Below are 17,367 nucleotides of genomic sequence, written 5' to 3'. Positions count from 1 at the left end.
TTGGTTGTTTATGTTCTTATTGCAGACAGCCATTTTGACAGGTGTGAGGTGACATCTCATTGTGGTTTTGGTTTGCATTTCTCTGATAATTAGCAATGTGGAGCATCTTTTCATGTGCCTGTTGGCCACCTGTATGTCTTCTTTGGAGAGATGTCTAGTTAGGTCTTCTGTCCGGTTTTTGATTGGGTTTTTTTTTGATGTTGAGTTGTATGAGCTGCTTATATATTTTGGATATTAACCCCTTATTAGTCATATCATTTGCAAATATTTTCTCCCATTCAGTAGGTTGTCTTTTCATTCTGTTAATGGTTTCCTTTGTTGTGCAAAAGTTTTTAAGTTTAATTAGATCCCATTTGTTTATTTTTGCTCTATTTCCCTTGCCTTAGAAGACAGATCCAAAAAAGAAATGTTGCTGCAGTTTATCAGTGTGTTTTGCCTATGTTTTCTTTTAGGGGTTTTATGGTTTCTGAACTTACATTTACGTCTTTAATCCTGATGACTTCTGATTTAAGCATGCTATTTTAGCCATTTTATGTGTTAAAGGAGGAGTCCTGGGTGATTATAATGGATCCAACAGTTATTTACATCACAATTATGTTAAAATGTTGTATGGTAATTTAAATACGGCAGTAAGTAGTTGCTTAACATTTTTGTGTGGTGCTCTAAGTCAGTTTCACTAAGAAAAATGACTTAAACTTTGTATGTAACATGTGTTGTCAAGTGAACGGTGCAAAAGCTCTTTTTACTTAATTCATCAAGAAATCAAAAAAGTGAAGAACACCAGGAAGATTCCTTTGGCAGTGACTGCCAAATGACTTTCAAAGAAAAGACAACTTAATGTTCGCAAGAGTCTTGGGTGACCACTGAAGCAAAACACATTTTTATATTTAGAAAACATCTTTATAATTTACCCTGCAAAGTGCCCCAGTTACTTGAATTTCCTTGGGCCATCAGGGTACGTGTGGTCTGCAGAGAGGTTAAAATCAGTAAGACAGCTGACCAAGGGTCGGTCTACTTTCAGTTATCAAAATATGATGCAGTTCTGACAGAGATAAGATACTCCCCTATGTAAACTTTTTTGTTATTCTAAGTTTTAAACTTTGGCTGACATTGCTGTTGAGTTTTAGTTATACACACATGTAATTACACATGTGTAAGCTTCAAATCAGCACTTTTCAAACACGTTTCTTTTGATAAACACTGTATTTTACCCAGAGGTTAATTCAAAGCCCCAGTTGTACCAGTTACATACTCAGCCATCAAACATGGCCCCAGCTGCTAGCATTCCTTTTGAGAGGACTGGAGTTCCCGGATCCCCATCCTGTGATTGTGCATGGTCCTGTGTTTAAAGAGTAGATATGAAAAAAAAAAAAAATGACGGAAGACTGATTGTAAAGGGGAAGAAAGAGTCTTGATGTATCATTTGATTTCTATCATTTTTTTTTAACCACCCAAAAACGTCCTGTGTAACATTTAAAGCCATGAGATAAGAGTTTGAGCAGCAAGGTGTAATATTTATTTGGGAAGTGAACATTTTTGTTCATACCTGAACTATTTCATTGAAAGCTAATAATGTTTTGAAGTTGAAATGTATTCTTTTAAACTTGTTAATTGTTTACAGTGAAACTAAGGAATACATCTAGAAAAAAATATTACTTACTTGACGTGTTTGTTACTTGAAAATACTTGTGTTGTGTAGAAGCAGGTAATGTTAAAAAATAATCCACTCTTGGAATCAGATATGCTGGGATCACGACTGGTGAAGGGTGAAAAGAAGACAAGTTGATGAACAATAGTGCCGCCAGAAGAACTTAGGGAGTCGTGGAGAAGAATCATAGTAGGTCTTGTATCCCACAAAAGAAAACAACAATAACAGCAAAAGTCACACACACACGCACACGCACACACACACACACACACACACACACACACACAGTGTGATACTTCACAGTAAGTACTCTGATATCTGTAAATGAATTATTTTCTTCAGAGTCGCATGCTTTGTGCCTTTTCAGGCAATCAGTGTCTAATTTAGTGTCAGATGATTTTTTTAAATATATTAGGCACCTTATAAATATTTGCTTTAAATTTTACGTATCTTGCACTTTTTTCTTTGAGTATATTCTCAAAGCAGAACCCACATTATAGGAGGATGTTAGATAATCTGTATGGTCAACTTGTTTGATGGCTGAATAGAGACATTGAAATACACTTGTTCTTTGTCTATATTCTAAAGTCTGTTAGGTCATACCTTAATTTTTTTGATGAGTGTAATTTAGTACTCATGAAGTAATTTGTGTTAAATAAAATAAGTATTGGTAAAACTACAAATGAGATAAATTTTATATATGTCTCCAATTTGGACTGTTAAAATGATGTGAAAAGACCTGAATGAAATAAAGGGAAAAGTAGGTAGCCCAAATCTTTAAATATTTATAGCTACTTCTATGATTGATTTTCTCATTTAGTTTCTCACAACATCACATCACAACATAATATTAGTGTCACAGAGAGTGAAATTCCTGGTTGATCAAACAGCTTAATATATTTTGCCATTTCTTAACAGTAATTCCGATATATGAATAAATGTTTATAAGAAGACTTACAAGAAAATTTACCTCAGTCTCTGTACTATTAGATGAGGAACCCAGAATGGTCTTATCAGTATTTCAGTGTCATCCAGGGGAGACATTAAAAACTTTTACTTAATTATTCTTATTTCAAATTTATATCAACATCCTTGGAATGTACTCAGGGAATTTGCTAATGACATTGAATTAAGACTGAGTCACAGCCAATATTTATTTCAGTTTCAAGGAACCTTAATGTTATATTTAGAAGCAGAACAATTAAAATGAATGAAACCCTGAGCAGGACATCATACCTCAAAAGAAAATTATAAGCTACGTAAATATAGTAACCTGCATTAAAATCAGGAGTTATTTGTAAAAAAAAAAAAGGAGAAAGAGGTTTTATGAACAAAGTTGCTATCAGCCTATTGCTTTGAGTTGCCCATTTAAAAATCAGGAAACTGACAATATTACGATATTGACTTCCAGCCTGTATGACTCACAAGTTAATTTTTAAAAGAATGCCTTTGGTATATTACTTCATTCAGTGTTTGTAGCAATCCTGTGAGGTTTATAAAGCTGATATGATACATGTATTTGCTGTTAAGGAAACTCTGGACATCTGACTGATCCCTAAACTGTTACCCACTAATTCCGTGGAACCAAGGATGGAACCCGATTCTTTGACCCTCAGGAATGAGGGTTAATGCATCTAAGGAGCATACACCTCAATCTTACCTGGACTTCATAAATAAAAAGTTCAAATAATTAGTGTAAAAAAGAAAAGAAGACCATCACAAAAGTAATTGAAGTATTGGAAATTCGTATCGACATAACTGTATGAAAAAGCCATGTTATGGAGAAAAAAAGAGTATGAGGCCATCCATTACTTACAGTAGTATGTATAAATCCTTCAAACTGTTAGGAAAAACATACATCTTTGTTAATATTCTAAATTTATTTTCCCTTTTCTTAGTCCTAAAATAGATGATTGCTTATTTTTCTATTTCCTTATTATTATCTTTAATTTACCATATTGTAAAACTGAGACTGAATTCTAAGAATGAAACTTAGCAGCAAAACTAAAATAAAAACTCATGGTTATGCTTTGTGAACACTAAATTTAAGATTGACTCATAGGCTACCTTACTTAGGGATGAAACTCAGAGCTAGGATGTCAGGCTGAGTCAGAAGCCTTGGGTATACCTGTTCATGCGTTTCTTCACATGAAATCATGGTTAGCCTCTGACGTCTAGAAGACAGATCAGAAACAACGGAGTTTTGGATCCTTGCCTGGTTAAATCAGCCTCAAACTTGATTGCTCCTTTCCTGAACTATCTCTTTATTATCCTTGATTCTGTCTCAGTAATTTTCAAGGAAGGGCTGTAGCCTTCTCTCTCAATACTGAGGAAAAACTCTTGTAACTACCAGAATTAGAGGCCAGGAAAGATATTATCACACATTTGTCTCTCTCGAGCTCAGCGCGGTAAAAAGTGACCAGTATTCAGGGTGGCAATTTTGATGGTACCTTGTGGAATGCCAGCGTTGTTTTGGCACTTGAAACTTTAGTTGAGTGAAAACAGGATTGATTCCACTTCCTTAAGTGGTTCTCCAACTGGTCTGAAAGTTTGAGACTGGCTTCTAAGAAAAGGAACACCTTTCAGAATGGATAAACATGGCTTAAAAGATTCGAAGCAATCTTTTCAAAATGTAAAGGTTAGAGTTTAAGTGAAAGACAAGACTTTGTATCATTTAAAACCCATTTTTTCCTCCAAGATCAGAACATATATCAATATTGTGATTATAATTGGAGGATGGTATCTACATTTTATTTATTTCTTACTATGAAATAAATTGAAAAGTAACACTAAAATTTGTTATACTTTAACTTTTACATGCTAAAATTACCTTTCTGTTGCTTTCTGTAATACAAAAATATTGTTAATAAAATCATGCATATTGTTATTACTTGCCTAATATTGTCAAAGAAAAAATATAGAATATTGTTTAAGAAAAATATAGAATTAAATAATAATCGTAAAGGTATCAATGCTATTATTTTAATAGTTATTTTAGTTTTGAAAATCTGGTGAATGTTATGTTTAATTCTATATGAATAAATTAGAATTTGCATCAAAAATTCGTTCTAATTTTTAACATTTGGTATGAGAGGTAAAAATTTCCAGAACCTAAATGAAATGCTAAATCAAACTGAAGCCCAGTCTTTCACAAAATCTGCCCTGTTGAAGAGAAATACTTACCATAAAATACCTCTAAATCTGATCAATAAATTACTTTAAATGATACTGTAAACTACAATACTGCTTTGGCTATTAACTAAAAAATAATACAACAGATGAGTTATTTAGATATTTTTTCCATTTGGAAGATGGGGACATTTTATCTTTATTTTTATCATGGAGGGTAAATTGAGTTAAGATTAAAGAAACTTAAAACATACCCAAATGGTTTTTCATCAGAATATGTTAAATCAATAAAATAAGCAGTAAAGAAGAGTAGTAGAAAAAGGCAATTTTTCATTGCTTGTATGCCTATTCCTTGGGAATTACAAGTTAACCTTAAAATAACATCAGGAAATTCAATCTCTGCTTTGCTCCCTGTTCATTTCTCTATAATTACTGAATATAGTTATTTGTGCTGAGTGGCAAAGGCAAGCAATGCAAAGGTTACTGAATCATAGACTATTGGAATATTGATCACCCCTTCCCCCGAAATTACATCTGAGGAAATTAAAATCAAGACAGTACAGAGACTTTAATAAAGTCACTGAGAGAATTAGGAGCCGGGCTGTGATTAGCAGCTTTCTGACGGGTATTAGAGAGAGGTTTACATTCACTGGCAGGAACTCTAATTCACTCATTCTAAACCATGTTGGTGATGTGATATTCTGAAAATTACTTATATTGATGATAATAGCACTGGCTCACCTAAGTAGGAAGTTGATATTAATATTTGGAGAATCAAAAGTAGCCCCGTTTTCTGCAACCATTCAACAGCCATTGTCAAGGTTGTTCAGATTGATCACCAGATAATACCTTTCTTTTAGCAGCATTTACACATTTACAGTCAATCAAATGTTTGTTGATTGTCTCCTTTTTGTCTGCCATAATGAAATATACAGTATGGAATAAATTATGCCAGGATTAAGGCTGCCCTTAAGTAACATGAAATTATTAATGTCAAAGTTAATTTTTATACAACTATACCATAAGTTCCATAAAGTGTCAGAGGATATAATCTACAGATGAAAATAGCTTGTACAACCTCTGATTTGTATTATTTTTAAATTTTCATTGGCATATATTTGATTTACAATGTTGTGTTAGTTTCAGGTGTACAGCAAAGTGAATCAGTTATACATATACATATATCCACTCTTTTTTAGATTCTTTTCCCATACAGGCCATTAAAGAGTATTGAGTAGAGTTCCCTGTGCTGTACAGAGGTCCTTATTAGTTATCTATTTTATAGATAGTAGTGTGTATATGTCAATCCCAGTCTCCCAGTTTATCCCTCCCTTTACCCGCCCCTGGCAACCACAAGTTTGCTTTCTACATCTGCAACTATGGTTTGTAGATAACTTTGTCCCCTTTTTTTAGATTCCACATGTAAGCGATATCATATGATATTTGTCTTTCTCTGTCCGACTTAAACTTCACTCCGTTTGACAATATCTAGGTCCATCCATGTTGCTGCAAATGGCATTATTTCGTTCTTTTTTATGGCTGAGTAACAATATTCCACTGTATATATACCACATCTTCTTTATCCATTCCTCTGTTGATGGACATGTAGGTTGGTTCCATGTCCTGGCTATTGTAAATATTGTACTGATCTCCTTGAGAACAGTTTCAGCACTGTCTGAAGTGGTGTCTCCACAATTCTATACCAAGTGGGCTCAGGAGCTTTATCTCTAATTTGGTATAAAATGGTCAGGTTCGGCCACTTGTTTTTTACAGTTACATTTGAAGAGCATGGTGATTGTTTTATTTAGATCTCGTGTTGTCAGTCGTAGAACAGTTGAGGCTTTCTAAACTTGCTTTTCTATAAGCTTAAGAGAATTTAAAGGTCAAGGTCATTATTACCAATATTCATAGTGGACATAATATCATCCAAAGGGTTTGGAAAGCTGATGATTAGAGTAGGCAACACACTCAAATAACAACAAAATCTCCTGACACTGTCACGCTTTTCATCCATGTCCTGTTTTGTTTAGAACAATAATAAGGTTTTGTAGATCCATCCATACATAATGCATTGAGTTAGCATTTGTCATATGCTGGCAGGTGAATTATTGTTGCTGTCACCTGAGAGATTTGCCTGAGAACGGTGTGTTCTTTTTGGTTGAAGGTGTCAGCAGATCCTAGAAGTGGTTTTTGCTGAATCAGAGTGTTTCTAATGCTAATTGTGGTGGTCCATCTAGAGCTCCCCTTCCAGCAACTACTTTTATAACTAGATATTTTTAAATTTTCACGATGCACTTAAAGCCAGGCACTCACAAAGTCTGTGTGCCTAGTTACTCCCCCCTTGGCTACTGTTCAACTTCCTTGCTTTTCTTTTTTTTCTTACTTATTTTCTATTAAAATTCACTTGAGGGCTTCCCTGGTGACGCAGTGGTTGAGAGTCCGCCTGCCGATGCAGGGGACATGGGTTCGTGCTCTGGTCCGGGAAGATCCCACATGCCGCGGAGCGGCTGGACCCGTGAGCCATGGCCGCTGAGCCTGCGTGTCCGGAGGCTGTGCTCCGCAACGGGAGAGGCCACAACAGTGAGAGGCCCGTGTACTGAAAAAAAAAAAAAAAAAAAAAAAATTCACTTGACCTTCTGAAGAGTTGTTGAGTCTGAGGTACTTCTAGGTGGTGTAAAGTTGTGAGAATAGGAGCACTCAGAATCCACTCCCCCAAGAAACCTTTCTATAAATAGCTTTACAGAATATTTAAAAATATTATAAACATTGCAGGATAGAGAGTCCACAGAACTCAGTTCTGTGGCCATCCTCTAGGACCCCAGACCAGGTCAGAATTTCTTTTTCAAATTCTGTCACTTTTTATTTATTTATAAATTTATTTTGTTTATTTATTCTCGGCTGCATTGGGTCTTCGTTGCTGCGCGTGGGCTTTCTGTAGTTGCAGTGAGCGGGTTCGTTGAGGTGTGTGGGCTTCTCATTGTGGTGGCTTCTCTTGTTGTGGAGCATGGGCTCTAGGCGCACAGGCTTCAGTAGTTGTGGCACATGGGCTCAGTAGTTGTGGCTCGTGGGCTCTAGAGCACAGGCTCAATTATTGTGACACACAGGCTTAGTTGCTCCACAGCATGTGGGGTCTTCCCGGACCAGGGATTGAACCCATGTCCCTTGCATTGGCAGGTGGATTCTTAACCACTGCGCCACCAGGGAAGTCCTGTGACTTTTCAAATGACCAGTAAAAGACCAATTTCACAACAATGCATCAGTTTGTTAACAAATGTTGATTTGAATTTAGCAGAGAAACTATTATAAGCTGGATAAATTTCTTTTATTAGATAGAAAATTACAGGTTATAATTGTCATCTGATAAATCACACTCCATATGATTTACTGATGTTTTAAAGTATTTACAGCTTATCCACTGCCTCTTATTAAAATATCCAGATTCTTTTTTTTTACATGTTTATTGGAGTATAATTGCTTTACAATGGTGTGTTAGTTTCCGCTTTACATCAAAGTGAATCAGTTATACATATACATATGTTCCCATATCTCTTCCCTCTTGCATCTCCCTCCCTCCCGCCCTCCCTATCCCACCCCTCCAGGCAGTCACAAAGTGCAGAGCTGATCTCCATGTGCTATGCGGCTGCTTCCCACTAGCTATCTATTTTACATTTGGTGGTGTATATATGTCCATGCCACTCTCTCACTTTGTCCCAGCTTACCCTTCCCCTTCCCCATATCCTCAAGTCCATTCTCTAGTAGGTCTGTGTCTTTATTCCTGTCCTACCCCTAGGTTCTTCATGACATTTTTTTTTCTTAAATTCCATATATATGTGTTAGCATACGGTATTTGTCTTTCTCTTTCTGACTTACTTCACTCTGTATGACAGACTCTAGGTCCAAGAGATGCTGTGTGCAATAAATGGGATTCATCTTAATATAATGTTTTAAAATGATACAAATAACGATTAAAATACTTCATGTAAAATAAAAAAAGATATGACTCAGTATTATTACTGTTGCATAAATATTGGAAAACAAAGTAGAACACAACAATGTGGCATGATATATATTTTTCTAAGAACAAAAGTTTCTTTTATTGAAAGAAATAAGATGTAGTGCAGTGTACATCTCATTCTGTCATATCAGGATGTACTAAATGTGTGTCTTTCTTTCAATGATGTAAAAATCAGTGGGTTCAGATGATGGCAGACTGATATTTCTACTGAAATGTCCTTCATCAGCACTTTACCTAATGGTTTTAACATCTACTAATAATCATTGCCTGAGTAAAGTATTTGTTATTTTTTAATTCTATGACTCCTTTTGCATTTATTAACTGTGATTATTTTGTAAAGTAGAACTGTCCTTCATGAATTATTTCATTGTCCTGAAACACAGTCCCTATAGGAAAGGCAAAATAGATACTTAAATTCTTTCCCTTTTTTATTTTATAGCAATTCTCAGAATGATGAATCTTGTATCCAGCAAAGAAAATTAATGATTTCGCATTTATTAGTGTGAAATAATAAATTTTTAGATATTATACATGTTTCAATTCATTGCTGTCATTGTTCTTTATGAGCTCAAGTTATCCTGTCTTTTCTAATGGGATGTGATTAAGTCTCCACTTAAATGATAGCCTTTATAACCACGATAAGGAGTCCCAATCTCATCCTGCACATTCCTACTGAGACCTTAAATCAGCTATTTCCCCAAGAACATTTCTTTTAGTGGTGAATGGAATTTGGAAACCACAAGTTGTGCACTGTTTATTCATTATTTGTATTATTTGTCCGTTACAGGTGTTCATTGTTCTTATAAACCTTTACAGTGAACAAAGCTAATACACAGGCATTTTTGAGAAAAACGTTAACTAACCCATGAATTCATACTGATATTTCTAAGTCAAAGATTACAGGTTTTATTTTATATATGTATGTATCTCTATTCTTTTATTCTGAAAGTATCTCTTTTAATAATTTTAACATTTAAATGTACATACTGGCTATTTCAAAAACAATTATACTAATTATATTACTCAAAAGAAGAAAAATCCAGATTCTTGTTTGGATAGCTAGTGGTGCGGGTATTTTTTTTTCGCTAACAAAGTCTCTGTGTGCACATTTTTCACATATTTAAGGAAAACTTGTGTGTCAATTCTATTTTCCAGTTGCAATTTTATTACTGTCTTGTGCATAACTTCAGCATTGTTTGAGGAAATACATGTATTTTTTCATGCCTCTGAAAACCTGCTTGTAAGAGGATCTCTCTAGTGTAAAAAGGCTAGATAAAATTTGAACTCTTTTCAGCAGTCAATTGTAATTTAGAAATTTCTGTCACAATATGAAGTGTCTGTCATCCAATATATGTGTCAATACTTATCACTTTAATGGACTGATTTAGAGATGCAGCTTTATGAAGTAACTGAATTATGACATATTTGTATCACCTGTTTAGGCAGGATTTCTTTAACTTTTGCATCTACCTCATCTGCCTTTCTATTCCTCTGCTTATTTATCTGTCTGTATTTCTACTCATTCCTTCATTTGCCCATAAGTCACCATGTATTCTCTGTGTGGCCAGCGTTGAAGTAGATGCAAAGGATACACGAACACGTAATACAGTATCTGCCCTAAGAACCCTACAGTTATGTGAAAGAGACAGGCAGGTGACACAGCTGAATGTCTAATCAAAAAATAGGACACTAGGAAGAAAGTTTCCTTATAGACTCGAATTTAAATTTCTGCCATTGGCTCTGTTAATAATACTAAGCCATGTTAAATTATTTTCTAAAATTGTAAATAGCAATTTATCTTTTACAACCTTCTATAGTTTTAGTAATTTGCAGATTTGGACGGGTTATAATAATTTGAATTTGAATGCTGTAATTAATTTATAGTTTAATTTGAATGAAATACATTATATAGGAATATATTGCTCATCATTTCAAAATGATGAAAATTACAAAGAAGGTTCTCAATCTTCCTATTCTTTTCAGAAGAAATGTTACTTTTAAATAAATAAAACTTTTTAAAAAAGATGAGAATAAAGACGCAGACCTACTAGAGAATGGACTTGAGGATATGGGGAGGGGGAAGGGTAAGCTGGGACAAAATGAGAGAGTGGCATGGACATATATACACCACCAAATGTAAAATAGATAGCTAGTGGGAAGCAGCCGCATAGCACATGGAGATCAGCTCTGCACTTTGTGACTGCCTGGAGGGGTGGGATAGGGAGGGTGGGAGGGAGGGAGACGCAAGAGGGAAGAGATATGGGAACATATGTAAATGTATAACTGATTCACTTTGTTATAAAGCAGAAACTAACACCCACTGTAAAGCAATTATACTCCAGTAAAGATGTTAAAAAAAAAAAAGGGGTCACAATTAGCCCCTCCCTTTTATGAGCAAAAAGTACCTGATACGTAGTGTGAAGTGTATGCAAATGTAATTTTTTGAACTTCTTCTGAAGTAATAATTGATAAACAGTATTTTCTATAAAAATGGCTTTATTGACTGGACTCTTCCTTCCAGTATAAAATATAAAGAGTCTTCAGTCTAATAATTCAAAGTTATGTTTCTGCTTCAGTATGTGAAATAGGTGAATATTGAGTCTTGTTCAGTGGTTGTAAAAAAAGAAACATTTCTTATGTATCTATACATTAACCTGCAGGTTTAGTGTAACATTTCTGTTTGTTAATAACATATTATGGAAGTTTTAATTGAATCCTTGAATTCTAGTACCTAAAATATGTGCAAAGGAAAAAGAAATCAAAATTTATATCCCCCAAATATATACCTTAGAAATGCTCTATTTACCTTAGATTATAAGGTGGTGATTTTTAGTCAGGGGAATAAAAATATAAAGATAATTTTATATTTCTCAGTAAATAACTATATAAGAAATACATTTTAACTTTTTATTAAGCAGAGCATGCAATTATTTATAAATAATGATGTAGCTCATTACTAAACTAAAAATAGAATTCTAGAAAAAAAATCTAGAAAAAATTCTAGAAAAAAAATCATTAGATAGCATTATTCCCAATTAAATCTAAAACGCTGTCAACCACTTGACCATGAAATTTGTAGTCTGTAACTACCTCCCTCAAAACTCTTTGCTCTGTTCATTTTCACTCAGGAGTCCAGCCAGAAAATGATAGCTAGAGGACACTTGAGCATTGGTTTTCCTACATCACGAGTCATGTCAAAAATGCTGCCTAAAAAATTACGTTCTTTCTGTACCTATTACTGTCACCACATCAAAGGAGAAGGACATATTGAAAATATAATTGCATTCACGTTGAAGGATGGTTTGTAGCATAACCAGTAGTGGTCACAGAAATAGTGCATTTATGAATATATAAACAGTACAACAATACATGGTGTTTCATTTACTGGTTGCATTGTTGTTATGTAAAGAGGCTGGGCTTTCTAGTAAAATGAACTCAAGATAGAAATGGAAAAGAGGCTATTGCAGTACGTTGTCCTAGAAAAAAAAGAAACATATAATAAATTAACTTTTAGATTATTGTTTTGTTATCTCCATGAACCTCAAAATTGTCCTTCAACAAACATTTAAATTATATTTATAAGGGAATTGAGTCTAGAGGAACTAAATAGTTTCCCCAGTGTTACCTACCTTGAATGCCAGCTTCTGTATAGAGACTTAAGGAAACTATTTTCCAAAAGTCAGATTAAAGACATATATATTCATGATTTCAAAGACAAACATACCTACACACTCACACACACACAAGCATACACATACATAAACACATTCATCCCCCAAATGAAACTAATTGAATACAAAAATGAAAACTACCAAGAGAATTGGTAGTTTAACCAGAAACACTAAATTTTCTATCTTCTAAGTCTTTTAAACTAATGCAAACCTAAAATACAAATAGAAACTGTCCCAAATAGAACACTGTTCTTAAAATTGATATATAATTGACATATAATATTATATTAGTTTCAGGTATGCTACATAATGATTTGATATGAGTATATGTTGTGAAATGATCCACATTAAGTGAACATCCATCACCATGTATAGTTACAATTTTTTTTCTTGTGATGAGAACTTTTAAGATCTCTCTTAACAACTTTCACATATAAAGTACAGCATTATTAACGATAGTCAACATGCTGTATATCACATCCCTATGACTTACAGTATTTTATAACTGGAAGTTTGTACCTTTTGACACCCTCCACCCATTTTGCTCATCCCTCACCTCCCACTTTTGGCAACTACCAGTCTGTTCTCCATCTGTGAACTTGTTTTTGTTTTGCTTTGTCTTTTTAGATTCCACATGTAAGTGAGATCATACGGTATTTGTCTTCATGAACACTTTTTCAAAAATGTGTTTTTAAATATATAAGTAATATGTTCCAAATATAGTTTACTTGTTCCCATTCATGTCTTTCCCTGATCTTTGTTTTTTAATTACTTGAAACATATATGAAGCCATGAAATCCAAGGTTCCTGAGTGATAAACCAATGAGAAAAAAACCTGAGATATAAACTAGTACATTAGCAAGGTTTGTTTTCCAAGAAAACACTGTCTCATTGCACTGCATACAATTGATTGACATATAGTAATTTGGTGGATTAAGCACAGTTTCACATCAATTGATAAACATTGTAACAAGGATTAAAGTAATTAGCTTAATTCTTCCTTTCCCAGTCTCATATGTTGACAAGATTGAATTAAATATTCTTTTTAGCAGTCAAACTGTAGAATGATGGATGAAGGAAAGAATAGGAGCTCGGATATGTGATCATGAGTTACTTTTCTAGGCTGAAATACCACACACTGCACACTAATGTTTCTTTTCCTTCCATTCACTAGTTAAGCCAATCTGCACGTATGAGTACTTGTTATTTCTCACAGGGACACTATCTGTGAGAGGGGTCAGAATTCTGTTTGTCAGGGTGTGGGTGTGTTTGGATATTGTTTAAAATTTTGAGGAATATGTATGTGCAACGTAATATCCTCAGGAACATATTTCTAGTCTCGTAGAGTTAAAACTGTTTCAGTATTACTGTGCTAGCACTTTTATTACCTGATACTATACTTTCATATTATAATTTACTGCAAAATTTTTTCTATCCTCAAGATTGTTAGGTTTTCCTTCTTTTTTTATCTCATAATGTCCTGACATGTCAGATACCAAAGCATTTTGTTGTTATTTATTGTAAATTGGTACTTATTTTCTAGCCCTTCCACTCAATTATGAGATCATTGAGGACTTTCTCATCTTCTTTTCTCCATTACATAATGGAATGTACTCATAAGAAGACACTGTCCTAGCATTCTTATGAGGAGTATAGTATTATTCCCAATGTACCGTCATGACTTTGAGACTTTGACAAGCTAAGTCCTTTGTCCATTGTCCCATAGCTGGGAGGCAGAACATCAGAGTTTCTTCTGTGTATGTATGTATGAATATAAATTCCAATCATGTCTATTATTACGTATATCATTGCCCTTTCAATTCTTTCTCTGTGTGTGGGTGTATATGTGTATCAGGTGGGGACAATGTTTATGTGTGCCCGTGTATTTGGAGAACTTCTTTGTAATTTCCTATACCGTTCCCATGGAATTGAACCATCAGAATCACACGTTAAGGTTTGATAAATTATTTATGTTTTTTCATTAGCTTTCAGGATATTAAGAGAGGGTCCAGTGAATCAAAATGACACAATGACTATTCTGGATTGAGCCCATGGGGCACCCAGACTGTCACAGTCTTGCCTACTTCCCCGCCAGGATCTGGCAACTTGTCCTGCTGGTCCTAGTGACAATTTACATTATTTCTGTGGTTAGAAAGCCCAGGCTGCTGCCCCTGACACGTCAGTTGCCCCTAAGACCCCCATGCACGTAGGTACCTATGCTTACAAGGAGAGACGGACACACACCAGCTAAACTTGACCCCCCGAAGTGTTAGCTTCTCCAGAGCCTGACTCCAGGTGCTAGATGACAACCCCAAAGTGCAGGAGAGTTGGGATACAGCTGCTTGGACTCAGTCCTGGGGGATGAAGAGGGAGCAAAGATAGTTTGCACATCTTCCTCATCTATTCCACCAGAATGTTCTGATGTGCAGTGGTTTCAGAAGTCCTGTCTGAATATGTACCAGTGAGACTGAGCAATCAGGAGCATTATTATGTCATTGTGGCCAGCTTGATAATGCATTTCTTACCTTTTCCTTTCTTCACTTTTTCTTCACTTCTCTTGAGATCTTCCGTTTACCACCCCAATAAAACCTTACCATGAAAGTTTTTTTTATGATCTGTTTTCATAACTTCACATACTCTCCACCATTTCTCCTTTATATGATATTTTTGACAAGTAACAAGTACATAAATCAACACTATTTGAGGGAAAACGAGCTGATAAGGAAAACGCTAATTTCAGGGCTCAAACACCACAGAATGAGCCTCCAGCAGAGCGGTCTCTGGCAGCTGAGGAAAATGCAGACACACTGGTGATTGTAGCATTGCTTCTTCCAGCCAATCAGAAACAACATAGACGTGAGCTTGTCCACAGGCGAGCTGCACTGGGAATGCTATTTGGCTGAAAAGAAGGTAACTGTTTGCTTGTCTCAAGATGAAACATTTCCTCTGACACCTCTGAAAGAGAATGTTACAAATAAGAATATACTAGGACCTAGTAAGCTAACCTGTTTCTACCATGTGGACAGGAATTCCATTAACTTAAAAGGGTCAATTCCCATCTTTCCCTGAACCTGAATTTTGAAATTAATGAAGTAGCTATGGAGTTTCTGGCACCGTGCCTCTCTTACATCTGTTGACAGAACTTTCTGGAGGTATGGAGAACTAACACTGTCACCCTCAGAAGTATCTCTACAGAACCTCACATTTTGTCATCAGAAGTCCAGGATGAAAAATTAAAAGTTTTAGACAATTAGACTTCAAAGTCCAGAAGTTTTTAATGTGTGTACACATTTGGTAAGATTATAAATGTGGCATTTAAAAAAATATGTGTATGTATGTATATTGTAAAATTTAATAAAATATACTATGTTTACAATATTCTATAAAATTATATATGTATGACTCAGCTTCCATGTCTAAGGTGTTTGCACTCTGAAAGTTTAATTTTAGAACATTATGCACTGATTAATCAACGTGATAAAATAAGACTGAACTTCTAAAATCTTTTTTTTTAATAAATTTATTTACTTATTTATTTTTAGCTGTCTTGGGTCTTTGTTGCTGTGCTTGGGCTTTCTCTAGTTGTGGCGAGCGGGGGCTACTCTTCATTGCGGTGCATGGGCTTCTCATTGCAGGGGCTTGTCTTTGTTGCGGAGCACAGGCTCTAGGCGTGCAGGCTTCAGTAGTTGTAGCACGTGGGCTCAGTAGTTGTGGCACGCAGGCTCAGTAGTTGTGGCGCACAGGCTTAGTTGCTCTGCAGCATGTGGGATCTTCCCAGACCAGGGCTCGAACCCATGTCCCCTGCATTGGCAGGCAGATTTTTAACCCCTGTGCTACCAGGGAAGTCACCTAAAATCTTAATAATAATATATTGGTCATAAATTTTGCTAAGTGCTTTATGCGAAATATCTCACTGACTATTGCTGAAGACCTGTTTGAGAGTTACCATTTCCCCTGCATTATTTATAAAGTGTCTGAGACTTGCAGAGTTTATGTTATTTACCTTTGTATAAATAGTAAGTCACAGAGCTGGGGCTCAATCTCAATGTCATTTGACTCCAGAATTTATGTTTTGTGAACTGGACTTACAATAAAATTGTTGATAATCACCCACGCTCGCTGGCTTTCTCTCTCTTCCTTTTCTAAGCTAAGCTTCTGTCACCTCTAAGTAGTTACATATTTTGTCCCTACTGCCTGAAATGCTTTGTCTGCAAACATCCACATGGCTCTCTTGTCATTCGGGTATTGATTAAAAAGCCCACCCACCACCACCACCAGGAACTGTAACTTTATCCGAGGGCCTGTCTTCATCATCCCATCTACAACACTCATCCTTCCCTTTCACTGTCTATAGCATCATCCTATTTTGTTTTCTTCATATAACTTATTACAATTGGACTTTATCGTGTTATTTGCTTTCTTGCTTTGTTTTTCCAATCCTTACCAGAATATAATTCAGAGACATTGACTTTTTAATTCGTCACTGATTTCTGGCCTATAAAAATCCTCACACTCAGTAGGTCTTTAATTATCTATTAAAAGAGTAAATGCATAGTGAGTTAGGATCAAGTATTGCTCCAAGTAATTCTGTATATTAAAACTAGGCATAAGTTCATTTGACAACAAGGCATAAGTTCACTTAACAACAATGAGTAATTGTTAGTGTACACAGCATAAACTCATTAATTCCCCATCCATGATGTTAGACTTACAGAAGTTGCGTTCTCCTGTAGACTGCCTTACTACCAACCTGACTTTCTCATTCTCTGTTTCTTGAAGTAATCGTCTATTCTTTCTCATCCCCAAGAGACTTATCAGCTGTGCAGATGCACCACCCCTCACACATATGTTCTACTGAAACTAGTTTCTCTGAAATCACAAATTAGTTCTTAATCTCCAAAAAC

Source organism: Lagenorhynchus albirostris, chromosome 7, assembly GCF_949774975.1.
Source record: "Lagenorhynchus albirostris chromosome 7, mLagAlb1.1, whole genome shotgun sequence".
NCBI classification, from domain to species: Eukaryota; Metazoa; Chordata; class Mammalia; order Artiodactyla; family Delphinidae; genus Lagenorhynchus; species Lagenorhynchus albirostris.
Note: the sequence above shows the minus strand (reverse complement) of the source record.